The sequence below is a fragment of the Amblyomma maculatum genome, chromosome 1 (assembly GCF_055883805.1).
Source record: "Amblyomma maculatum isolate TAMU_Amacu chromosome 1, ASM5588380v1, whole genome shotgun sequence".
In the NCBI taxonomy this organism is placed as follows: Eukaryota; Metazoa; Arthropoda; class Arachnida; order Ixodida; family Ixodidae; genus Amblyomma; species Amblyomma maculatum.
Window position 1 is genome coordinate 84,217,416 of NC_139344.1, and position 26,379 is coordinate 84,243,794.

Here is a 26,379-nt window from a genome sequence, read left to right on the forward strand (position 1 = left end):
TGGCGCTACCTACTACATTTATTATACGTGGCTCTGTTATTTCACAATTATTTGCTCTTTGTACACTTTGTAGTTGATAATTGTTAGCGGTTGAATAAAGGAACGAAAGCCCGAACCTTTAAGTTATATTCGCCAGAAACAAACAAGCCATGGAGCATTTCAATCATGCTTAAAATACTTCATGAAGAGCTCGCTCGCTTCAAGTGAACAACGAAAAAATTAGCTGAAATCACCCTGACAGTGCACATTCCTCGAGAGTCGTAGAACAAAACCGATGCTTATCCTCTGACAGCGAGGTGTAAAGTTTTTCCACGCGAAATTTCAGCACAGATAAAAGCTTATTACTTGAACAGTTTAGCATTTACTTTTAGCCATTTCACAAAAAACGCTAAGTTTGATCACAAATAACTTTTACGCTAATTGAAGCAGACAGATTATATTTTCAGGAAAAAGCGAACTATGTACGAACTCCAAATTCTAAAAAAATCTCGGCAGCAGAATGCATATCTTGAAAGTTATTGTATGTATAATTACCTGTTTTATACACTTTTCACAGGCGCGTGGCTAATAAACTATGCGATACACAGTAATAAAAATGCTTAACTTTGTTCATTAACATCTAATCTCAAAACATCTCGAACGGTTTTTTTCTAGGTGCAAAAGATTTTGCACAATTTTGCTTTTCCCGAGACAAGTAGAGCTGAAAAGCCGTTTCTTACCTTTGTGTTTTCCTTTACGGCTTAAACATCGTTGCAGCTATTTATAAACCAAATGCATCATTAGAAAGGAGAGGAAATAAACTTTGCAAACATATTAAAGTCACATTTATAAACTAAACGAGTGAGGCGCAGTGGGCGTATGAATATCACCAAAAATGCCGTCTCTTCCCCGCTGGAGTGGGACCGCCACCTTAAGGCTTCAAAGCTGCTACTCGGTTTGTCAAAATCAATGTTTTTTGCCAGCTCACCTACGAGAGATGATAATGCAAGATCTGAAAGCGTGCACTGACCCATCATAGGTCCTCTTCCTCACAGGAAACAACCTCCTCCTCTCACAGGATACAACAGACACTCATATATTAGGAATAGTTGCAGGCTGGGGAGAGGCTCTAGAAAATCTCAATCTGGGGAACTCCAATGCTGCCCAACTGTTGGCCTCTTCGAGTCCAATGCTTGCCACTTTAATTTGAGGTGTCTCCTCAGCCAAGGCATTTCGATGAAATGTGTTTATCAGACAGCTTGTCGTAGAAGGCTTGAGAGGTCCCTCAGTAGAATAAAGAAATCTCTTCACTGCAAGAGGACCAGGCTTCTAAAATCGCTTTTGATTTAATGCAGAGCTCGGCATAAAATCTACCAGTGCAGTCAAGCATCACCCCTTTTATTTTCTTCCTGCAATGAAAACCCTGAACCTCAGACACATTCCCCTAGCATACTCTTTTTGAACTTCTGGGGCCTGTCTACTGATATTCTGAGCTCATTTGATTTTATGAATTTCTGCTCAATAGCCTTGCACACTGTGGCCACACATCATCTTTGAGAAAGAGCTTTAAATCATCCATCTTTGCCACCACTTTGTCAAGGTATATGTGCTTTGTCTGCAAATGAAATTGTGCAGCATTTACTACTTCAGGTACTGCATGCTATAGGTGCAAGCAACATAGAAAAGCAATGGCACAGACTACTGTAGCCTCCATGTAAATAAAAAAGGTACCAATGAGCAGTGATGCCTTGCTAACAGAATACATTTACTCTCAAAGTGGTCTTCAGCAGCGGAGTGATAGTGGGGGTCGTCAGGTTTGATTTCATGACGGACTGACTTGTATCTCTCATTTTAACAATAACCTTCTCTTACAGCAACAAAAGAGAGAAAGCATTCTCTTGAGGAAAAGAACTTAAGGCCCACAGTGTTGCAGCATGTGAATTGCCTTGCATATATTTCTCTAACTGCACTTCCTAAAAAAGCATCCGTGCCTACTCATTTCTCTTTGCATTACCACCCTCTCACCCCCCCCCCCCCCCCATTGCCAGCCACACTTTCCTGAGCACTGCACCCAGTGCAGTCCTCACACCCCTCTAGGGTCAGCAAGGTTTCTAACCCCTCCTTTATGCTAAGAAAATGCCTTTTTATATCCTGAAAAGCAATCCCACAATGTCTGGACAGCCCGAAATTCAGCAAATACTCGTTTTACTCATCTCTGCACCTTAGTAATGTATAAGAAAGCTTTTTTTTTCTTTTTTTTTTTTTTGCTGTTGACATATTAGTTGCATAAAAGGTGGCATATGCCCAGAAAATTTTGCTAAAAATTGGCTATAGTGCATGCTACCTTTCTCTTTCATAAGTCTTTTGCAAACTGAAGTGGTGGACCACATTAACTTATTCTTCATTGCATTATGCCATCATTGCGCAATTAAAAAAGTGTCCACTTAGATATATTCACAAGTGCTGTTTGATAAATAATTGTCTTTAAACTCTGAGGTTGTGTGAAAGAGATACTAAATGGAAGGAAAAATAGTGTAGCACACATATGACTTTATATGTGTTTGTAAGTGTAAGGTATAGCCAAATAAGAATGTAAAGAATTTCTGGACTGCAAGCAATCAATGTAACGAATGACAAACATTTACTCAAGGCAATGAAAGTTATTAGAGCATTTCAATGTTTTTATGAACAAAAATAAATGCAGTGTTTGAATATATAACAAACAAATTTGTGATGGCAGTCAGCAGTCTGTTTCAGGCTACAGGTCCAGTTAAAAATCACAATTGACACATATGACGGATGCAGAACTTGTTGCTGTGAAAGAAATGCAGAAGACGTAAGACGCTGTTTATTACATATTAGACATGCGAAGGCATGACAAGCTGAAATGGTCCATGCGTTGCATTAGAACAAGCACTAAGTCATTAAAAGATGCATGCATCACATGGATCTCAATTTGACAGCAAACATATGCTGACACTTACAAAACATACGATGCCATTACTACGCTGCAATATTTTCATGTTTTCTAAAGGCTGCGCACAGTTCTGTACTACTTAAAAAGTACACATCTTATAATGCTCCTATAGTTACCCATATATAACATGACCTCCTTAGTAACAATGTACAACATTTCTTTTTGTTAGCCTGAAATCCTGAGGCTGAATGTTCTGAAATCCGGTTGTATTGCGACTTTATGATATGCTCCATCAACTTTATTTGAGGTATGAAGGCATTATGCTCCAAGTGCAAGATGGGGATTTGCTTTATTAAACTTAATCTAAAACAAGCCCTGATCAATGTGAAATGACTTACATAGTTTTATAATAATCATAGCCCAAATGAGAATAGGATATTCATTAGGCACCTAATTGTTTTTGGCAACAGGGTAACCAAAACAGTGAGAGGTCATCCTTTAATGCTACAGCTTATTTAGTTTTTGTTTTTTTCCTAATCAACATATCACTCCCAGCATCACAATTCTGACCTAAAAAAATTGTAGAGTCGAATGACCTCTATTCCCTTTGACCTCAAAGCTTTTTTTTTTTTGCCCCCTACAGTCATGGACTAGCTAGCTATTGCAGCTAGGATGTGCTTATAATAGCGCCGGCGCCGCAGTGTTGCCGGCCGGCATCATATGCATTCGCCGGCGCATTAGTTTGGAGTGAGGAAATTAGGCCCTTTTTAGCCAATAAGAGCGGTCACCGAGCGCATTTCTGGTTAAAACAATTCATAATGAACTATTTCGCTTAGAAAAAGACCGAATTATATCGGGACGCGTGGCAACGGGACGGACGACCATTGCCGACAGCCTGCGCGCCTGAAAGACGTCGCACCTAGAAAGCTATTTTGCAAGGAAACGTTTTGCAAATATACGAAATGGGCAGAAGAGCGGAATCACCGCAAACATGGTGTGCAGTTGTAACTGGAAAATTCGCCCGGCCGGCCTACGAACAGGTCACACTGCGTTGGCGAACCTCGATTGTTTTTTGTCGCCGAAAGGTCTCACACAGATCTAGATAAAGGAAAAGCAATTAAACTGTGATTTCCCCCGGCAATTCGTGTGGTGTGACAAGCTGGTTCGGAAACCTCTTCGTGGCTCGAAGCGTGCATATGTTATTTGACGTCGCTGCCGTTTCCACGGTGTCCGCACTGCATGCAAGCTAGGCCTCGTGCCTCTCCGCCGACGGCCATCGGCTGGGCAGCTGCCGTTTGCTTGCGGAGCCACCGTACTTGCGGCGCGCCGCCGACACCGCCGGCCATGCCGCCGGTTCGCGCCTCTGAAAAGCATGGGGAATCCAGGGACAGTCTAGGGAAAACACGTGCGCCCTACATCCGGACATGACATCATAAAATATCACGTGACCCATGACGTTGCTTGTGACGTCATATGACGTCACAAATTTTGGGTTAATCAGCGTTTCCAGCCGAGCTACCCCTAAACGCTTGTCTTGCCATTCCTAATGCATTTGAGAAAGTGTGGCGGAAGTGACGTCAAAATTTAGGGTTAGCCAAGTCAGGCCATTAGCAACGGCGACGTTGTTGCTATGAAAACTCGGGACACTGGCAACAGCGTTGCTAAGGGCACTATGTACGTGAGCGTCGCGGAGAAAGAGAGACGTTGCAGCGTCCGGTCGCGGCGCGGCTGCGCCGGCTTCAAAAATATGTCGTCATGGCCTCTCCTAAATTCTTTCCATCCTCCATGGTACATGCAGACAACAGGACAAAAAACCGGAAGTACGGCACTCATTTTTGATACCACACGACCGCATGCCCTACGCACAGCAAACCTACAAACAAATGACTTAATTTCTTTTTGAAATATGATAAATTATTTCGAAAAAGTAAAAATTTATAGTATCTAGTATCAAGCGCTTTTATTTTTGTAAATGCAGGGTGTGACGTTGGCATGGCGAACAATGATAGCCCTCGAGCTGGTGACGCAATAAGCCAGAATTCGCACGAAAGACCGGCGCTGCTGGTCGCCACGAAGCGCGGAAGTGGCAATTTTTAAAAATGTATTGTAAATTATCGCCTCGTTTTTGAGGTTTTGTACGCGGCATGAATGCCCAGTGGCCTGTACTCTACATAGCGCAAGCATTATCTAACCCAACGTTTATAAATCCATAAATGATGATCTAACCAACCTCTGACCCTTCTGGGACCCTTTAATGGCTCGTTAGCCGATGGCATAAATGTAATGCGAAGTCTTGTCAACAAACTTATGCTTTTTTTTTTTTCGACTGTTTAGCATGACTGAAATCACTCTTCCAATAAGCAAACACGCTTGTGCAAGCAATAAATGTCGTTCATATATAAAAAAAAAAAAGCTACCATTTTCGCCGATTTTATTGGAAGAGAGCAAACGGGTTTTATTTGCGGTGCGTCGACACGTACATACGTGCATCATGTCCGTGCACATGCCGGCTTCGTAAGACAAAGAACAAATTTTCCGCTCCAACCTAAGTACTTGTATATGGCTCTGGCCAGTAGAAATTGCAAAAACAACAAAGAAAATACTTGCCTTGAGCTCTGTTGGTGCACGTCTGGGCGAACCTGTGTTTTATTGTGTAAGTACGCGGGCGTCGTTCCAGTTCCAGCTGATCGACTACTTCTGCTGCCTAGCTGACTAATAGCTGACAGCAATGCACAACATGTGTGTGAACGGTGCAGTGACCGTGTAGACTTAAACCATATGCTGTGTGGTTGTGCATCGAGCGACGCCTACGCCAAGAACAAGGAACGTTGGGACAAAGTTTTAAAAAGTGCTTCCCTACATGATCAGCTTCGGGCTGTCCAGGAGGCCCGCGCGTCGGCGGAGAGCTTCGGGCTCTCTGTGCCGACGTGGGAGCTGCCCTCTACACCTGGCGCCTAGCCGAGTGTCCTCCAGGACCCCTACTGTGGGAAATAAAGTTTTACTAAACCAAACTGCCACCTAGTATCCAAGAGAGGAAAAGGACGCTGTTTTTGTCCTTGCGGATCACTTCACGCCGTTCTTCAGTTGGGTACATTTCATCTATGCATCACCGACTTTCCTAGATGACGTTGTAGGCAATAGCGAAGCAAGTGGTGGCCTCCGTGTATTTTACGAATCGGTGCGGAATAAAGGGTATTTGGTAGTTCTAGTTCTTTATATTTGACGTCTATGCACCGTATGGGGATGTGCTTCCGCCGCACGTTCATATCGTCTGCGATACGGCTGTGGTTAAAATATTCACCGCGTAGGACAGTGATAAAAAGTAGATTAGATAAGAGTGCAATATAGATAGCATTTCTTTGTCCTGTGACAGTTTCTGGCTACACCGGCCGTGTTCCGGCGTGGTCTAGTGGCTAGGATATCTGGCTTTCACCCAGAAGGCCCGGGTTCAATTCCCGGCGTCGGAAATTGATGTGGTCTCATGGTGTAATGGTTAGCACTCTGGACTTTGAATCCAGCGATCCGAGTTCAAATCTCGGTGAGACCTCTTTTTATTTTTCATGCTTCTCCTATGCACTGTTCCCATCCTCCCCGCGTGCAAGCGCTGTACATTCGCCCTGACGACAGTTTTTCCGAAACTTTTTCGAATGCCCAACAAAATATCAAATAAACAATAAGCACATGCTTCCAAGCAAGCACGATATTAAATTTTATAATAGGAAAGCATAGAAGAAAAAAGAAATGTCATATTTAAGCCCACCGGGCATGACATTCTTTATCTGAGCGACACTGGCTTACAAACCAATGAACTTTTCCCAAAGGTGCAACGTTATCAGTGGAGTATTTCCTTCTTTTTATTACTTCTTCTGGAAAGTAAAATTATTTGCTACTTGCTTGACTGTGATCTAAAATACTCTAACCTACCTAACGTTTGATTCAATTTGATTATTAAAATCCATGGGCTGATCCCCACATTGCAAGAACTATATCGGAGTTCATTTATTTATTTTTTTCTTGCGTGTCTCCTCATGGTGCGACTACTCCTACACAGCAGCAAGAAGTCAAGTTAGTGCGGCCGCAAGCCTGTATTCGCCACGTAGAGAGCACGTGACCCCGTACAACCTTGTTATACCTGCAAGGGTCCTTTGGTGTCAGTTTCTTTCCATTTGAGTACTTTTCTTTTCTTTTTTTTCAAAATTCAGGGGTGCGAAGGCAATTGGTCGTGCAGTTTAACATTACTGGTTTAAGCTCATAGTTTGCAGTGCAATGGCATGCAAACAAAACAAAAAAGAAGGAAGAGAAGAAGGACGAACACCTTCCTCAACCAATTCATGCCAACCAATAAACTTTCTGCAAAGCTGCATTTCAGGGTAAAGCTTAACCTTGAACTAAGTAAACCTGGTCGGAGTGCAAGAATCTGGTGAAACTATAGCAACTGAATCGAATAATAACAGAGTAGCTTCTCTACAGAATCTAATATGAATAGTGTAGTTAAAAACCGAGTTGGATACGTATCAAGCAGTGACAGAAGCGAATCGATTACGAATTGAATATTTTTACTAATGTTCGGTCTTGTGCGAGCATGATATTCATACAAAACGAGTGGTCATGTGAAACATTTGAAGCACCAACTGTGGAGCTTCAGTTGTGGTGCTATAATTCATATAGTTGAAGCTATAACTATTAAAGCGCCACAGCATCAGTATCTGGCCGCAACATCAAGTTAATATATATGAGCTCAAGGATCGCCAAATTAAACGAACAGCACAATTACACCTTGCTATGGATGACGATATGGAGCAGAAGCTAGAGTCATGGCCTCTGAGATTAGGAAAAAAAAATCAGAGGCTCTCTTAGATGTCTCTTAAGAGAACCAGCGAAAGCCTACCCTTCCTCTCCTATCATTGTTTGCCTGTTATCATTTGTCTCTTCCCCTCGTTTTCAGTCAGTTGCGATCATTCAAGTTGTGGCTAAACATAGCGGTCGTTTCTTAGTCAGGCTGAGTCATGCCTATTCATTGTAGTTATTACCACTCATAGCTAAGCATGTTTACTCATTTCCAGTCATTACAAGTCGACGTTTGTCATATTGGTCGTTCCGTAGCCATGCTGAGTCATTTTATAATCAGTTTATTAGCCATTATCATTATTCATTAACTTTATCAGTATCCATCGTATAACTTTTATTCATTACTAATCACCATCAGTCGTTCTCATTACTAATTTTCCTCCTCATGCATCCATTATCAGCAAGTGACACATCAATGCACAGATCCGATGCACAGATTCCATGCATAGATCCCATGTACAGATCCGACGCACAGATCCCGGGATTTCGTTCCATGAGCCTAGAAAGGCTTTCGCTTAAATAAAGGCAAGATTTATACAGTGTTATGTGGTAGCTTTTTTGCTAGTTTAATGTCCAATAATGAAAGATGTTTCACCAGCAGATCAATCAGCTTTAGCCCGCTGCAAGTGTGGAGAAATTACAAGGAAGATGCGTTATGGTTAAGTTTCCTGTTCGTGCAGACCTGAATATGGCACAGTTAAGTTTATTTATATTCTGTGTACAAAGAGACAGGGTTCCAGATGAGATGACCACGTTAGGAAGAGATACGAATCATTTGCGAGCATTTTTTTAATGCTCAGAGTCAGACCTTAAAGCTAATTCATATCAGATAACATAAATTAAAAAAAAAAACGTACCAACATTGTCCAGCACTTTTTCATCTATTATTGTACAACACAAAGGAGAACTATAAAAGCTGAGATAAATTGTATAAAACCAAATTTTTGCTATGTAGCAAGGCAGATTGCTGACTGTAGCCTCGAAGGTATGTGCACATGAAAAGTGATTTTCTACATCTGGGTACAACTTACATATAATTATTTGCATAGTACTGCACTCATTGTTTTCACGATATGCATACAATAAGTTTATGTGTCATTGCTTCTCATTTCAGAGTTATTCTGCAGAGGCATCAGAACGGCCGGAAACCATGATTGCGGGGAGGCACGGCCTGCCTCTACGTGTTAGGTTTGAGATACATCACTTCTCTCAATCTTCACAACAGCAAGGCAGCAAGCTTTAGAAACAAAGAAAACGAAGTCCAAAAACATGTTGTGATCTAATTAAATCATCACTGAGACTGTGATTAGCTATTTCAAGAAATGCAAAACACCGCAAGATAGGCAGAGGTGCTGGCAGAGGTTGGTCTAGCTGGTAGCTGTCGGGTCCATGAAGGCCAGAGAGTAGTTGGTAATGCTTTAAAAGTGCTACTTGTAAAAGCCTAGGAAAACACTGTGTTCAAAGCTATCCCAGACATTTTGTAATCACCACTGTCTTGGAAATGACTAACCAAAAATCATTAGGGCGCTCAAGCTGTGCTAAAGTGATACGTCAAAATTAAAATGGGCCGACTAGTTGGTTCCACATTATGCAAAACTTTGTCAAAGGAAGTTGTAGCAAATGCTTAAATTAACTAGGAGACCCTTGTGCCCAAGTTTCTTTTTTTTTTTTTTTGGTGTCTGTAGCTAAGCTGTGCACCAAGTTTAAAGCATACCTTCCCTTAATTAATACAGGTTTTCACTACGAAGAACCACAAGGCAAGCTCACCTTTTGCCTAGCTGTTTGTAATAAGTGCTTCACCTTGAACACACTGCATACAATGCATAAGCTAAATATTTTCCACATTTCTGTATGTATCCATCAGCAGCCGAGGTGTCATCCATTCAAGGCATCTGTTTGTACACGGGCTGGTGGTTCTCGTTTAACCAGGCTCCGAGTACAAAATGCACACCAGAAAAATGGCTACAGGCTTTTCTCTACATTGATGGGAAGCGATTGCAGGGGTTTTACATTGTGAAGCTCCCGGAGGTTTCAAAGGGTGCCGTAAAGATAAAGCATTTTCTTTATCACTTTCTTATTCACACCAGAGAAATGACTACAGGCTTTTCTCTACATTGATGGGAAGCGATTGCAGGGGTTTTACATTGTGAAGCTCCCGGAGGTTTCAAAGGGTGCCGTAAAGATCAAGCATTTTCTTTATCACTTTCTTATTCACATAATACAGCAATCAGTACTAAGAGGAATTTCCTAAAATGAATAGCTCCAGCCGTTGTATGCATATGGTTCGAAATATCTGGCACCACCTGCTTGGTTAATTTTGTCCATAAGCACGGTGCATTCTCTTGCATGTATCAAATTTGCCTGAGCAAGTGAATGCCTCTAGTACTGCTGGATTAGCTAGGCCCTTCCGGGCCAGGAATAACTATGGTCCCTCCAGGCCCCACACATTAGTAGAGCTTTTGAACCATTTACTATTGGTTTCATGAATGTTGGGGCATAATGCATACATGCTAGCTGAACATTCACAGCAAACGATGGTTGCATCGTTTGCTGTGAATGTTCAGCTAGCATGTGATGCAGCTCCAGTTTTCAATACAGCTGAAATTAAATTGCGTGAGACTGTTTTTCTTTTATGACACTCGCAATCTTTTTATTTATTGATAGCCATCAATAAATAAAAGGATTGTTATACTAGTATATTGTTATTATACTAGTATAATATGTTAACCATGATACAGTTAATTGATAGGAGCATGCTATAGCTTCTGCAGTATTTATTCAATGAACTATTCAATAAACTAGTAGAGCTGTAGAGCATGAAGTGTTCCCTTCTAAGGCTGTGAAGCTCTGATAAGTAAACGTAGACCTTCGCGAGCTCGACGCACTGCTAAGAACGGCATGTGCCAGTTTAAGCAGCATGTATACATATGTACCTTGCAGGCTGAGACAGTTGTTATGGTTGTTAATCGCACGGCAAGAAACCCTTGCTGCTCCTGTTCAGTGCAACGCACGTAATTCATGAAAGTTTTGTAAATGCAGTAAAAAAAAAAAAATACAGACAGTCCTCTTAAGATTTGTATGCGTTCAGCTCTTCGCCGTCGCAGCCGCAAATCGCGCGGCAGTCCTCGCGTAAGTAGTACACTACGTAATGCTAGGCTACGGCTGCTATGGCAGCAAGAATATTCAGCTCTTTTGGTATTATATTAACTCTAATATATACTAGCCACATATGTAGCGGCTGCACGATAAAAATAGCAACCAACGAGCTTTTAGCAATCAAGTGATTGGAGTGTATGCTAAACTTCAGCGCGAACAGACGACACTAGCTGAAACAGTCGCACTTACAATGCCTTTTCGCTCTTTTTTTCAGGTATACAATGCTGAACGTGGACACAACAATGTACACAGATCATGCTGACCTTTTTTACGACTTCATTAGTGCTCAAAACACGAATAAAAAGTCGAATTATAGCTTGAATGCTCGGCGTTTCAAGCTCCGTAGCTGCCGTAGCCGCGAGATCGACCTAGAGGTGACGCGGTCAGCCGAAGAGGGTTGAGGGGAGGAGGGGGAGTGCAATGACCATAAAACATTTTTCTAATCCTGACGTTTTGGTGAAACTTTAATCGTAGGCCGAGTAGACACAGCAATCAGCAAGCTCAAAAAGAACGAAACCATTCTTTTAAAATTTGAAATTAGCCAATGCAATCCACCAGACAAGTTTTGTCATGGAGGATGCCATAGAGCTAATACTATAGGCTGTGGCTAAAGGTACGTCGTACGTCTACGTCCGACGGACCCGGTGCGTTTTTCTTCGGGATACGACGGACGGATCCGGGAAACATTTTTCAGAGGTACGGCGGACGGACCCGATCGGTAGGGTTCTTCCGACGGACCCAACGCATTTTTCTCCGATATGGGCCTTGGGATCCGTCGGGAAAGCCGGACGGATCCGAGATCCCCAGATGTGGTTGTAGCGTTGTAGCAACAACATGGTAGCCAAATCGAAGTTTGTGTGAGGTGTACGTGCGAGGTGCAAGAAGTATGTAATACCATAGCCTCCTGTAATACATACTGCATGCGTGAAATGTGAAATTACAAAGAGTAGTACAGTGGCAAGAATAGTGCCTAGAATGGGTGATATACTACGTGATGGCATGATGATAGGTTTACGTGAGTTGGACCGCGGCAGGGTGGCAAGCACGACCAGAGCGCAAGCGCATGTAATCGCAGTGTTGACAGCCAGCCCGCGGCCCGCTCATTTGGTCCTCGTTATCTTGTGGATTAACGTCTATGACGGTCGTTATGTAGTTATGTAGTTTTGATTCTTCAAAGTTTGCTCACTTTCATCTGTGATGAGATGCGTCACGTAACGCATCGCTTTCTGCTCGCATTGAAGTTTGGTGCTGCAAGTTCCACGTAGTACATATACAGGGTTTTGAATATTTGAGGGCTGGGATTTAAAAAATTCCCGTGCAAAATCTGCTAACCCATTCGAGCTGAAATAACGTTCACAAAGTAGCAAAATATAGTCTACGTTATCTGATAAGTGATTAAACATCGGTACTTGCCTAGATTTCTCGAAATCAAGAAAAAACTGCTCTCGGTGGCGTGCACAATTTTCGCAGAAGAGAGTCGAAACGCTGCTTTGACATGGTTCGCCATCTGTCGAGCAGTGAGGCAAGCTCCATCTCGGCCGTTAGCGCGCTTGCCTCGCTACCCGACAGATGACGCACCATGTCAAAATAGCTTTTCGACTCTCTTCTGCGAAAATTGTGCACGCCACCGAGAGCAGTTTTTTCTCGATTTCGAGAAATCTAGGCAAGTACTGATGTTGAATCACTTATCAGATAACGTAGACGATATTTTGCTACTTTGTGAACGTTATTTCAGCTCGAATGGTGTAGTAGATTTTGCAAAGGAATGTTTTAAATCCCAGCCCCCAAATATTCAAAACCCTGTACAAGCGGCGCTGAAAAAGCTAGGTGCCGCCGGCGTGTCTCTAGCCCAAGCATCGAGTCATTCGTGTTTGTTGGAGGTGTGGTTTGTGGTTACCGTGAGATGCTGTGACGTACGGATTACGTCCTACTAGAGTGGCTGTGTGAGACTACGAAGAGTGCTGTGATGAGTGCGCCGATGTCCGGACGGACATCAGTGTGTCCGTTTATGATCGGCGATGTTGCACGTGCATGTCAGTGTTTATTAGGTGCAGTGGTAATTTATTTACACGCGCTGTGCAAGAATCAGACGAAAATAAGTCATCGGCAATTTGTTAGCCTGCACTACAGAGCTCAAAACTCGGAAAATGGGAATGCACATGACGCAGTTTTCGCATGTTGGAGTGAACCGAAAAATAAGTGCCCAGCCCACACCGCCGGGATGCGCATTACTACAGGTGAAATGGTTCAGGTTTCTGTAAAATAGCTGCCTGGCACAGCACCTTCCTAAATGTTCAGGCTTTGTACTATTGTTGAAGGCCACTTTATCATTAATAAAGGAACGAATATGCTTTATGTGTTAATGACTAGTGCTTTTTCAACATATGTTCATTTTTTTTTTCGTTTTTCTTTAGTTTTCTTTGTTTTTCATTCTAGACAAAAACAAATAGTACACTTTTAAACTTGTCAGTCCGAAGCTGAACATGAATATCTGCCATGCATGTGACAGCTTTAATGCTAGAAAGGTTGATGTGTATAGCATGTAAGTAGACGCTGCGACATCTTAGTGGCACGTTCGGCTACTTGCCCCAAGGTCGTGATGTTTAATGCCAGTGATGGCAGTCGTACTTTGGTGCAGGTGAAATGCAAATGCTTCTGTTTCCTGCAAGATGTCAACGCAAAGTACAAAGCCCGGGCAGTCAAATTAGTCTGGAGCTCTCCACTACGGTATTTTTCATAGCTACATATGTCACTTTAGGATGTGAAACTCTACATGCCACAGGTAGGCTGCATTGTTTTTTAGATTTTGTTACCTCTCATCTATGTTTTGCAACATTTGGCTAATTTTAGTTCTCAAACAGTTGTTAAAGATGAAACCAAAGCAGTTCTTGGCATGGTTTCCTGCTTGGATTAATTTGCTAATTGCAGTTCTTTGAAACTTGCATCAATGCTGGACAGTTCAAATAGCAGGCAGTTGAATTACAGAAATGATGTGGATCGTGCATTTCAGTTCTGACAAATGGAAAGTAACGGTCCCTTGCATGCATAGGTGCCCTTAGACAAATACATACTCGGGTGTGTGATTGTGACGCATATCAAGGGTCAACAGAAGGCCATGTGGAGCCAGTGTGATATTCTTCATGAAGGCTAAAGTAAAATTGTACAACAGCTGTTGTACCATGCAGAAAAAAATTGATCATTTAGTGTATGATTAACTGACCTTGAATAGCATCTTACTCAGAGTATGATGTGATATATATCTGGTTTAGCATCCCAAAATAACTACGGCTGTGAGGAACACGATAGTTGAGGGCTCCGGTATAATTTCGACCACCTGGGGTTCTTTCACATGCACTGACACCGCACGGTGCATGACGGCCTATTGTTTCGCCTCTATTGAACTGCTCCTGCTCTGGCTGGAACCAAATCTGCATCTTTGGGTTCAGCAGCCAAGCACTCTAACTACTGAGCCAGCACAACGGGGCCAAGTATCAAAATGCATGCCATTACATTTCCTTCTAGCCTGTGGTTTTCTTCACAGAACTAATGTATACAAGGAAAAGTAAATAGCAAGAAAACACTAGTTTTATTGCACATTATATTCACATTTCAGCAAATATTCTCTAGGAAAAAAATTCTCATAATGTTTGCATGGAAACCATGAACATCTTACAAAAACAAAGCAATGCACTTACTCCACTCCAATTATTAATGGGCAAGGTTGCATTTATGCTACTACACTGCACTTATCACAAAACCACAAGCCCCATCTGCTTCGGCCAATCACTTGATGAAACTAACGGAGACAGATGTCGAACACCACAGACTGGTCGTCTCGCAACATATGTCTGCATATGTCTGCATATGTTGCATTTCAATTTCATGCCTTTCCACTTAGCTTCAACTGTTGCCAGCATTACTAGTCACCCATCTTTTCTGAAATTCCTTTTTACGCTGTTGGGATCAGCATCCTTGTTAACGATGGTCTCTGGAATTTTCGATGCTATCATTTTCACATCTTCCTCATCTGGAAGAATGAAGGAAATGACAAGCTTTGAGCAGAAAAAAAATTAGGGAGACTCCTAATCTCCACCTGTAAGGGTATGGTGTGCCAGCGTTAATGGTTTTTGTCTGCAGATCCCACTGTGGATTCCCGTTAATTTACATGCCCTTTGCTACAAACATAATTACTAATTCCTTAATTCATGTCTCTGTTATCTCAGATATACTCATTAGCATACGGTCGTAGGCTGCCTTGTAAGGTGATGGACAACCTGGCATAGACCTCTGTAAGCCTCAACCTTTCTTAATTGGAGCTGAAACATCCCAGAACATATTTCAAATATAACTTTGTAAGCTTGACTTAACAGTTCCTGCCATGTCGTGTGGCCTCGTGAGATTTGGCTCGTGGCACTTTTGGCTTGTGCACAGGGGTCATCTGTTAAATACTGGTTAACATGCATGAAAAATACATTTTCACACAAACTGGTGGCAAATGGTCAAGTGGTGCACTGCAGATTCTGAAATGTATACCCATATGCATGCAAGGATCGCATCATCTCATAACATGATCAAGAGTTTTATCAGTACCTGTAGTTACATAGCATTTCAATGCCCATTAAAGGACCACCTCAGACAATGGTTGTTGTTACCACAAGACCTGTTCTAACAGTGTACTGACACCATTCCACTGAGCGATAGACATATGCATACCCTAGATAGCTCATGATTGTGGATCTCATTTATTTCTATGACTTCCAAGGATTAAAAGGTGATAAAAAGAAATAACCAGGTTACCTTGACACAATGCTAAATTACAGAGGGTGAATATGCTGCATGAAGATACCAAGAAGCTTGTACAAAGAAAAGTGAAAGTGAAATGGCAGGATTTTTGAAACATTGAAATAAACTACAAACTATACTTGTCAAACCTGTCATTAAGGAATGGAAATCATGCAGTAATCAAAAACACAACATGGAGGCCATTTTAGGTCATCTTCACAAAACACATACCCACACCTCACACACAGCTTCATACTTATGAAAGAGGACAAACCAATATGCAAGGAGTGTGGAGATGAACTAACAATAAACCATATCTTACACGTGCGCCAGAGTCGAGAAAAGAGGAAACATTTTGTACAATTTTGCAACAGATCCCTTTCCATCCCAGCATGATCCTAGGAGAGACGTGCAAATTTCCTGCATTTTTGGTTTCCTAAAATGTTCCTAAACAAGCTACATCCTAAAAAACAGTTTAGTCATTACATACAAAATAAATACATTAAACCTTGTTCTTGGTGCATGGCAGCATGCACCAAGGTCGCTTATGCACCATAAAAATCAACACAATGCTGTAAGGTATACCTTAGTTAGCTATGTTATATGAGACAAGCTTTCGGTCTGGTGTGGTCCTTATTCACGTGAAAGCGCTGTCATGAGGGTCTATGTCCCAGCGATCGGAAAGTGACCTATTCCAATAATTTTACAAACTGAAGGCGATTCTACAGATTTCTAAAGACTGGAGTGCTCAACTGTTTTATCAACGTCCGCCTGCTTTGACAGCCTGGAGTGAAACTGTTGAAGAGAATACATTTTTGAGCATTTAACGCATTTCTGAAGGCGTTGCTTTCAATTACGGGGCCCACAAAAAGCAGCTGAATGTCAAACGCCGCCTAGGTAGGCTTTCGAGCAAGACAGCGGTGTAGCGTGGAAAATCGCTCCGCCGGTCCATCGCTGGCGCCGCTGACTTGACAGGCGAACTGTTCAAACTTATAGCTACTGACCACACCTGAAACACTGAATTGCGCATTCAAGGCAGAATTTCTCTAACACTGAGCACTGGTAGCTATCGATTTCGCGCCCAATATTGTGAAAATCTGTCCTCTCTTCGATCATTGATACGTCCACGGTTGAACATTTATGCGCCTCGGGGTAGGCCAGCCTTTGGAACATGGATGCGTGGTTGTAGCAACGATCACTTGCATGGCACACTCTGAAAAATTCCAAGAGTCAGCTTCTGCAACGAAATGTGCAGCGCACATTTTCTACCGCGTACCTAAGTCCGGCGATGCATGCATATCGATCCCGATCGTTTCAAAGCTGCGCGGCCGTTCAGTCAGGTCATGTTAACCTCGAGCATGCGGGGTTTAAACTACATGTACGCAAAATTCAACAACAAGAAAAAGAAGCAGGCTAAGCACTTTAGTCTAGTCTTCCCATAAATACCAAAGAACATTGCCGTTCACAGGGAATTCGGATCATTCGCGCTTCCGGCTTTCCGGTTGTGCACTCTTGCGGTGCGGTGCAGTAAGTCTTCGCCTCGACGAGTCGATGTGCAGCTCGCCGCAGTAGCAGCGCAGGCCTCTAGTAGATTCGGCATGTCTTCTGCCACGGCTCTGAGGTAGAATTTAAACGAATAATTTAGCTAGAAACATCCTTTTTCCTCGGTCTGCTAAGAGGAACGAGCATAATGCCATTTCACATACATACTTTGGACTGCCGAATGTTCTGCACGGCGAGGTGTGTGTGTGTTGTGCCGGCGCTAGATCTTCGGAGGTCGATGCAGGACCTAAGACAGCGTAAATGCTAGGAATAGTTCGCTCGCATTACGGGCAGATCAAGGTGATAGTTTAGTGCGAAGCGAAAGCTGCTCGTGAATGTGCGTATCTCGATGCCAGCTGGTGGAGCTGGTGCAGTACGTAGCATCGCCTGCAGCTATGTGCGTGACAGCGATGCTTGCCGTACACAATCCTGAGTGAAGACCGTGATCTATGTTAGAACGGATGCACTCTTCGTAACACCTCATCGAGAGTCGCGGATAGCTGATATCCATTCACGCGTAGCAAGCGGAATGTGGCCGCGCTCGACGTGCATACAGCCATGAGCCTGTATATCGACGTCCGCCGTATCTTTACGAGAATCGAATGGATACGTCGGACGTACCTTTAGACACTTCGAATACTATACTGCCTAGAGTATATTCTAGGCACTATACTAATACAAAGACTTCACGTTTCTAAACGCGTCTGCTGTGTACTGCTAGCATTGTTTTTGTTGTGGCTTGAAGTTGGTGCGGCTGGCACACTTTGTTCACTGCCAATTCCAAAGTATGTATTTCAGCGAACTTTTGTTTCTTCAGTGGAACTTTTCGATGCACTGACACATTACAAGTGGTACTGCAACTTGGTGCACGTTCGGGTCAGGAAACAGCTCTGTATCGCAGCCGAACGGTCGAGTGTTTTAGGCGAGACTGACAGGATGGCTCCGCACTGACTAACTAAAGTGCAGCCTCATGTCTGAGGGCCATCCTTCTCGGAATTGTTGGACGCCGCGCCAGTAAGCCGCGCAACATCTCTGTCACTGATAAAGGAGTGTCTGGCTGAGCCTTAAATCAGGAGTTAATTTGTAAACCATGCGCAGCGTGCTGAGTTGTAAAAACTATAGGGCAAAACTTTTTCACTCGAGCATATCGTGCGACATACCTAGCTTGTGGAAACGTCGCAAGGGTTGTTTTTTTAATGGCCAGCCGCTGATCTTTCTCTCTTGAGCTTTACGTCAACTTCAGTTTATAGAAGGAATGGCTGTATGCACTGTGCAGTAGCTGCTAAATAACTAAAGGTTTAGTGCTCTCCTTCAGCTTTGACAAACCAGGACAGCACATTGGACATGCTGGTTATATATATATATATGACCGAACAGCGCAGAACAACTGGACAAGGAGATAAGAGAAAAAAGAAAAAAACTTCGCTTGTCTTTTTCCTGACCCGTTGTTCTGGCACGAATTTGACCTACCGCCGCCGTGAAATAGTTGGGCTGGGAGGGTGATATATTGATTATTCCATTTGAAACAGGTGGGCACCGTTTTGGTGCCCCAGCCTTAAGAAAAGAAAAAAAAAAAACACAACACAACAAAGAGTACACAACACACATCCAACACTTTGGTGGCTGCAGCACCTTTTGTTGTTCAAAACGGTATATTGGCATGGCAGGTCATGCAAGCCACAGGCTTTAAAAAAAAAAAATGATCTAAGCAAAAGTAAGATGAAAACAAAATTATTATTGTTATGTCCTTACAGATATTCAGAGGCTCCTCAGAATATCGCCGAATTATTGACAGTGAGAAAATGCCAAAGCTACACTAGAGCCATGCAGCATGTTATAGTACATGATACTGAACTTAGATTATAATATTGAAGTAGCTTTAAACCCATGCTTTTTAATACAGTGATGGCCATAAATTGAATCTTTGGCATCATGCTCACATGCAAGGCTTCTAATAGCTGCTGGACACATGATGTGGGCTACAGCAGAAACCTGTACCTGGTCATCTTACAAGCATTTTTGCAATTGATACTTTTAGTGTGTTGTAAAAGCTTTTGTGTTCTGTTTCTGTATGGCAACGCCTTCCTTATTGAAGGTTAACATTTGGCTTGCTACAGCAAAAACCTGTACCTATTCATCCTAAACACAGCTGTGCAGTTGGTGCCTTTAGTGTGTTGTGAAAGGGTTTGTGTTCTGCTTCTGTATGGCAATGCTTTTCTCGTTGAAGACTAGCATGTGGCTTCATTAAATTGTTTCAGATGCCATTTGCTGTAGCCGATTTCGTAGGCCAACACGAAGTAGCGCTTTGAGCATGTGAGCAAAACTTTCTTTGGCTAAACTGTCAACATCCCTTTGCATTCTCATTTCTTTGGTATGGCTAAATGTGGTTATTATTTATATTGAATCATGTTTGTCAGTGTTGAAGTTGTTTGAGCATCATAAGATTTTAAACACACAGGACTTCCTTTGGTCAGTAATGTTTCTAGTCTGTTTACATGTAGGATGCAGAACTGGTTTAAACAAACCTTATAAAGCAAATTCTTTTCACATTGTCCACCACATTACTTTTTGGCATTGTCCCTTGAAGTAAATAGCTAGTATTTTAAGTTTGCATGGTCGTCCACTCTTGGCTTGAATATGGGAATGTGTGGCATGGACTTTGCGAAATGCCATTGCATCCGTCACAGCAGTGCATTAAGGCTAAGTGGCTTGTGCATAGAGGGACCAGCAGCTCCAGCGTCACGTCATCTGCTTCTTTGCTCCGGTGTGCAGACGCGCATTGAGGCAAAGTGGTTTATGTGTAAAGGAACCACGAGCTTCTGTGTCACATCTGTCTGTCTGTTACGGTGTGCAGGTGTGCATCGAGGCAAATTGGCTTATGTGTATAGGGACCAGGAGCTGCTGCTTAATGTCCTTTGCCTCTTTACTACACTGCACAGCCATGCATTGAGGCTAAGTGGCTTGTGCATGGAGGGCCCAGGAGCTGCAGCTTCACGTTGTCTGCCTCTTCACTCTGGTACGCAAGTGTGTATCAAGGCAAAGTGGCTTATGCAAAGTGGGACCAGGAGCTGTTGTGTGATGTAGTCTGTATATTAGTTATGGTGCGCATCCACATATCGAAGCACAATGGCTCATGTGTAAAGGTGCCATGAGCTGCTGCTTCATGTCGTCTGCCTCTATACTACGGTGCGCAGACATGCATCGAGGCAAATTGGCTTGTGCGTATAGGGACCAGGAGCTGCTGCTTCATGTCGTCTGCCTCTTTGCTATGGCGCGCAAGCGCGCATCAAGACAAAGTGGCTTATGCATAGAGGGACCAGGAGCTGCTGCTTCACATCTGCTAGGGTGCGCAGCCGGGTATCGAGGGTGGTGGTGGAAAACGTTCATATTACGTACAAATACAGGAGGTTACGCATGAGCTGACCCTGAAGGGGCCTGCCCTCACAAACACAAGGTGAAGGTCCCTAGTTTGGGATCCCAGTGGCGGTAGAGGCACTAGAGGCTGCTACTCCACGCTGTCTGCCCCTTTGCTATGGTGTGCAGCTGCAATGGAAGCAGTGGCATCTCGAAAAGCACATGCCACACACTCGCGTGTTCAGCCTAAGAGTTAACGACTGTGTACATGCTATAGCTCTGTTACACGTTTAGCCAATTTACCTGTTATACATTTGGCCAATTCACAGGAAAATACTACCACCCACCAAACATGTAACACTAATCCTTGGAAAGAGAGAGCTTTCAGAACAACGTATGGCTTACAGACCCTTCAGAACAACTTGCCTAGGTTGCTAAACAGATTATGCCAAAAACATTTACAGCTTGAATACACCCCTTTCAAAGAACTTCGACAGTACTTTAAAAAGCGCTAGGTAGTTTTTCTCTCTTTTTTCTCTCTTTTTTTTTACTTTCCTGTCCTTCAAGTTTACCCGCCCTGTTATTTCTAATAGTGTGCCTTGTTAATGAATAGTATCCACTTTCTTCCTTTTTTCTTTCTTCAAATCAAAGTATTTCCATTCTTTTTACCTCAACATTGTTGCGTGTGTTTTTATTGGTTTTGCCGGATAAGTGAAACTGCATTTTTAATTATTTCTTTTTGCCGAGAATTGCTGGATATTTCTTCCTACATGAGTAGCTATTTTTGCCACAATTTGTTAAGTAGCTATTTTTTCCTTATTGAATGAAGTGTCTTGTACGCTACTCCACATAGTTATTGCTTTGTTTCTGAAAAGAATGGGTCTTTACTTTCAGAATGCATTTCGGGTTGTAAATATGTATGCTATTTTTTTTCCCTTCAACAATGCCGTTGTAACGTTGTTTCAGTGTATGGGGACCTGTGGCTCGTCAAGCTGTCTCTTATGACAGCTTTTTCTGCAGGCCTCCAGTGTCTTCTATTCCTTTGATTATGAGACACAAATAAAGTCATTATCATTATTCATAGAATGAAGCTAGGCAAAGTTGGATAAATTATAGCGCACCTCATATGTGGCCAGCAAAGAAAAGCCACTCCAGAAAATCAGATGCTTTCAATGTCATAGGATCCTTATTCACATGCATGCTACTGACAAGTCAGATTCTTCACCCTCAGAAATGCCAGACAAACAACCAAGGGTGCGTCTGTAATAATCTAGCTTGCTCTTTCTCTGCAGACTTGAGTCAGATGTGTGCTCCATTGCTGTGGGTGGGACAGGCATGAACCTTGAGATTTTAAGCTTGCTACAAGTATGGTATTGTAGTTTAAAAGCAAAATGGTACTAATAACCGTAGCTTTATTCGGATTTGAATTTCTGGCTTCCCCTTTGTAGCGGGTGTACCTTACAGAAAAAGCGGAAAAAAACAGCTTCCGCAAGTGTTCTAGCCTATACGTAGGCTGATGTGCAGAGATGTACACATATTTATTTCACTTTAAATGGTAGACATTGCACTTCGAAACATTATAGCATTGTCTCGTGTGTTGTTTTCATTCCTTTAATGATTTTCATTTCTATATAACGCCTTTCTGAAGATGGTGAGCTCTTTTGTTCAATCCTGCAAGAAAGCAGCAAAGGGCTCCCAAATCTTCCACAAAACTGTATGATATCTTTAATGCTATCTGAGGCTTGATGTCACAAAAAAATGTAGTACTATCTGTTGAGGTAGCTTTCTATTGCACCCCCCCCTCTGTTTTTTTTTTCTGTTCAAATGAGGCACAGCGAACACTAACTCGCATTTATAATGCCCTATGCCCTGCCCTGAGGCAGTACTCTAATGTCAATACCATTTCTATAGCCATGGCTGTTGCAGAACACTCATGTCTTTATCCACTTCCTATTACTAATCTCTTGCCAAGTGGTGGCCTATACTATGGGGGAAAAAGTCTCTGGACTGTACGTATGGAGCTTTTGGACTAGAATCGCAATGTAAGTGAATTGTGACCTTCTCTCTCTAGCACACATGAAAGAACTAATGTTCAACTTTCACAATTGACAAATATGGTCTGAGACTCCTGGTCGATGCGAAAGTTATGCGCTTTGATTGCAGTTTGTGTGGTCCACACACTTTTGTCCCTGATATTACACAGGGGCAAATTATGGGCTGTCCTTGAACAGGGGCAGTTTATTTGCCCCCCCCCCCCCCCCCCCCCCCAATAAATCAGGTACATTGTTTCTTGTGAACAGCTGGCAGCATCTATACAGACCATAACTTGTTTTTGTAATTTGTAGTGATTAGTTGAGAAATCCATGGCATGTAGGCACAGCTGGTTGCCAAAATTATGCAACCATATTTCAGTAACTTTTTAACATTCATGCTGTGTACTGTCGGTAGTACATCAGTTTATAATGTCACATATAGCACTGTGGATAAACAAATAACTTTTAACTCTTGTAGAAGCATGAAAACTGCTCAATCATTGTGGCGGGCTATGCTTCCACATTGGGCTTTAGCCACATGTTAAATATCTATCTTTATTCTGCTGCTGCAGCTTGCCTGTTATCAGTTACACTAACATAAGTTACTTCATCACAGCTGCTCTAAGGAGACGCTTTCTAGATGCTTTTGCTAGCCTAGATGTTGATGTCAATATACCCCTGACATGCCTGAGAGTGTCTTCGGGAAGGGTGCATGGAAACCAGCGAAACATTGTGCAGTTTACAGAATAAAAAGGTAACAGTTTTAAATGATGTTATTATTGATCACTTCTTTTCAGAGCTGGAACAATGACTAGAAATTTGCCTATTAAGCCACTCAAAATGCCGGTTTCTGCCACCAATACATACGTGTGTAATACTGCAATGCTCTGGCTGTGCTTTATGTTCATATACAACATTCTTCATACTTAGTTCTCTGCATGTGCACTCCATGTCTCGAGCATTGCTGAGGGTGCATAGCAGCAAATATAACATGCTATGTTTGGTCAGAGGGAAGTATAAGGAGTTTCTGATGTGTGTGATGTTTATAAATGGTAATATTAGTATCTTTTTTTTTTCAGAGGCAATGAATTTCACCATGTGACAGAACTTATACACACTTGACAATTTAGGACTATCAGCGATTCACTTTCGGAAACGTTAAATTGCAAGCTACAAATCAGTACGTGCAAAAACATCGTAAAAACTGCACTTGGTCGCCGTCATGTCCTGGCAACGAATTTTGAAGGCTCAAGATTTCTTTGTCATTAATTAAGCAGTGACTTGGGGCTTTTCTGTCGTTTACTTCCAAAACAGGTGCCGGATATAAAGCTATATCCTGAAAGAAACGTTCATCTCATCATGTGACTATAAATATGTATTTATTCCCTAACCAATCACCGATGGTTAAGCCCGTGTGAAGCTTTTTACTCCCCTTGTCAGAAACGACCAGTTTGCTCGAAAGACAGCACAAACGAAAAGGGGTTTTAATGATTCTAATGGGCTACCAGTGTACATTGATCTATGTGTATTATGTAATGTTTAGTGTAACAGGTGCTTCGAAGATTTGTTTCTCAAACGTTCGAGCATTTCTATAAAGCGAAATGTGCTCATTACCACTGTTACGAATGCGCAGAATCCTTCAACAGAAAAAAAAAAAAATGAAATGCATATATGGGTTTAACGTGCGACATCAGCTATATTACGGATGATGTAAGGGCGGGCCTCGGTGTCGACCACGTGGAATTGTTTAACACGCAGTCAAATTCCGCAGCCAAGGAGCGCCTTTCAAACAGCCGGAATCGAACCCCCCCGTTCTCGAAATAAGCAGTCGAGCGCCATACCACTAAGACACCGCGAAAGAGGTTTACCAGCAAAAAGAAAGAAAAAGTACTCAGACGACTAACTATATCGTGGATACAGAAGGCACAGAGTGGCTTGTTCAAACTAGATTTTTCTATGCAGCAGTCTGCAGCCGCATGTTTCAGTAGTTGCGGTATTCCAAACAGAAACGGGAATATACGATTTTTGAGCGTTTGCATTAAGTTTTATTGACGGCAGCAACCTGTTTTGCATAGACACGGCGCCTAATGAGACGCTGCTTGTCAAAGAAGCTCAAGCGCCGAAGACCGCGACTGATAATATCATTTGGCTTTTTTTTTTGTTTGTTTGATGGAGCGTGGGGTAATGTTGTTCATATTTATTTTTCAAGAGGCAGATAAGTAAGCAAAAGCCCACAGGAACCGCGAAACAAACAAAAAATGGCATGCTGAAATGGCATCGCGAAAAAAAGAAAAAAGAAGCAGGTGCAGTATTCTAGTACACTATAGGTAAACTAAAAGGCGGTCCTGGCTTATAAGCTGAACAAGAGGAAGGACAGGGAAATTTGACGAAATGTGGCTGCTGAAATTTCATCGCAAAAAAAAAAGAAGCATGTACAGTATTCTAGTACACTATAGGTAAACTAAATGGCTGTCCTGGCTTATAAGCTGAACAAGAGGAAGGACAGGGAAATTTGACGAAATGTGGCTGCTGAAATGGCATCGCAAAAAGAAAATGAAGCAGGTACAGTATTCTAGTACACTATAGGTAAACTAAAAGGGGGTCCTGGCTTATAAGCTGAACAAGAGGAAGGACAGGGAAATTTGACTAAATGTGGCTGCTGAAATGGCATCGCAAAAAAAAAGAAGCAGGTACAGTAGTCTAGTACACTATAGGTAAACTAAAAGGCGGTCCTGGCTTATAAGCTGAACAAGAGGAAGGACAGGGAAATTTGACTTAATGTGGCTGCTGAAATGGCATCGCAAAAAAAAGAAGCAGGTACAGTATTCTAGTACACTATAGGTAAACTAAAAGGCGGTCCTGGCTTATAAGCTGAACAAGAGGAAGGACAGGGAAATTTGACTAAATGTGGCTGCTGAAATAGCATCGCAAAAAAAAAGATGCAGGTACAGTATTCTAGTACACTATAGGTAAACTAAAAGGGGGTCCTGGCTTATAAGCTGAGCAAGAGGAAGGACAGGGAAATTTGACTAAATGTGGCTGCTGAAATGGCATCGCAAAAAAAATAAAAAAGAAGCAGGTACAGTATTCTAGTACACTATAGGTAAACTAAAAGGCGGTCCTGGCTTATAAGCTGAACAAGAGGAAGGACAGGGAAATTTGACGAAATGTGGCTGCTGAAATGGCATCGCAAAAAAAAGAAGCAGGTACAGTATTCTAGTACACTATAGGTAAACTAAAAGGCGGTCCTGGCTTATAAGCTGAAAAAGAGGAAGGACAGGGAAATTTGACGAAATGTGGCTGCTGAAATGGCATCGCAAAAAAAAAGAAGCAGCTACAGTATTCTAGTACACTATAGGTAAACTAAAAGGCGGTCCTGGCTTATAAGCTGAACAAGAGGAAGGACAGGGAAATTTGACTAAATGTGGCTGCTGAAATGGCATCGCAAAAAAAGAAGCAGGTACAGTATTCTAGTACACTATAGGTAAACTGAAAGGCGGCCCTGGCTTATAAGCTGAGCAAGAGGAAGGACAGGGAAATTTGACTAAATGTGGTTGCTGAAATGGCATCGCAAAAAAAAAGAAGCAGGTACAGTATTCTAGTACACTATAGGTAAACTAAAAGGCGGTCCTGGCTTATAAGCTGAACAAGAGGAAGGACAGGGAAATTTGACTAAATGTGGCTGCTTAAATGGCATCGCAAAAAAAAGAAGCAGGTACAGAATTCTAGTACACTATAGGTAAACTAAAAGGCGGTCCTGGCTTATAA

General features: G+C 42.4%; 1 long non-coding RNA gene and 2 other non-coding genes across 3 annotated transcripts; all 3 read left to right on the forward strand.

Annotated features, from left to right (window-relative positions):
* Positions 1 to 6,291: 6,291 nt before the first annotated feature.
* Positions 6,292 to 6,363, forward strand: TRNAE-UUC (transfer RNA glutamic acid (anticodon UUC)). The gene has a single exon. It is a non-coding gene; the product is annotated as a tRNA-Glu (tRNA).
* Positions 6,364 to 6,371: 8 nt separating this feature from the next.
* Positions 6,372 to 6,443, forward strand: TRNAQ-UUG (transfer RNA glutamine (anticodon UUG)). The gene has a single exon. It is a non-coding gene; the product is annotated as a tRNA-Gln (tRNA).
* A 4,994-nt stretch (positions 6,444 to 11,437) lies between these two features.
* LOC146202992 (uncharacterized) lies at positions 11,438 to 24,119 on the forward strand. The gene is made up of 4 exons (XR_014703808.1): positions 11,438 to 11,596; positions 19,483 to 19,537; positions 22,490 to 22,620; positions 23,691 to 24,119. It is a non-coding gene; the product is annotated as an uncharacterized LOC146202992 (long non-coding RNA).
* The last annotated feature ends 2,260 nt before the right edge of the window (positions 24,120 to 26,379 follow it).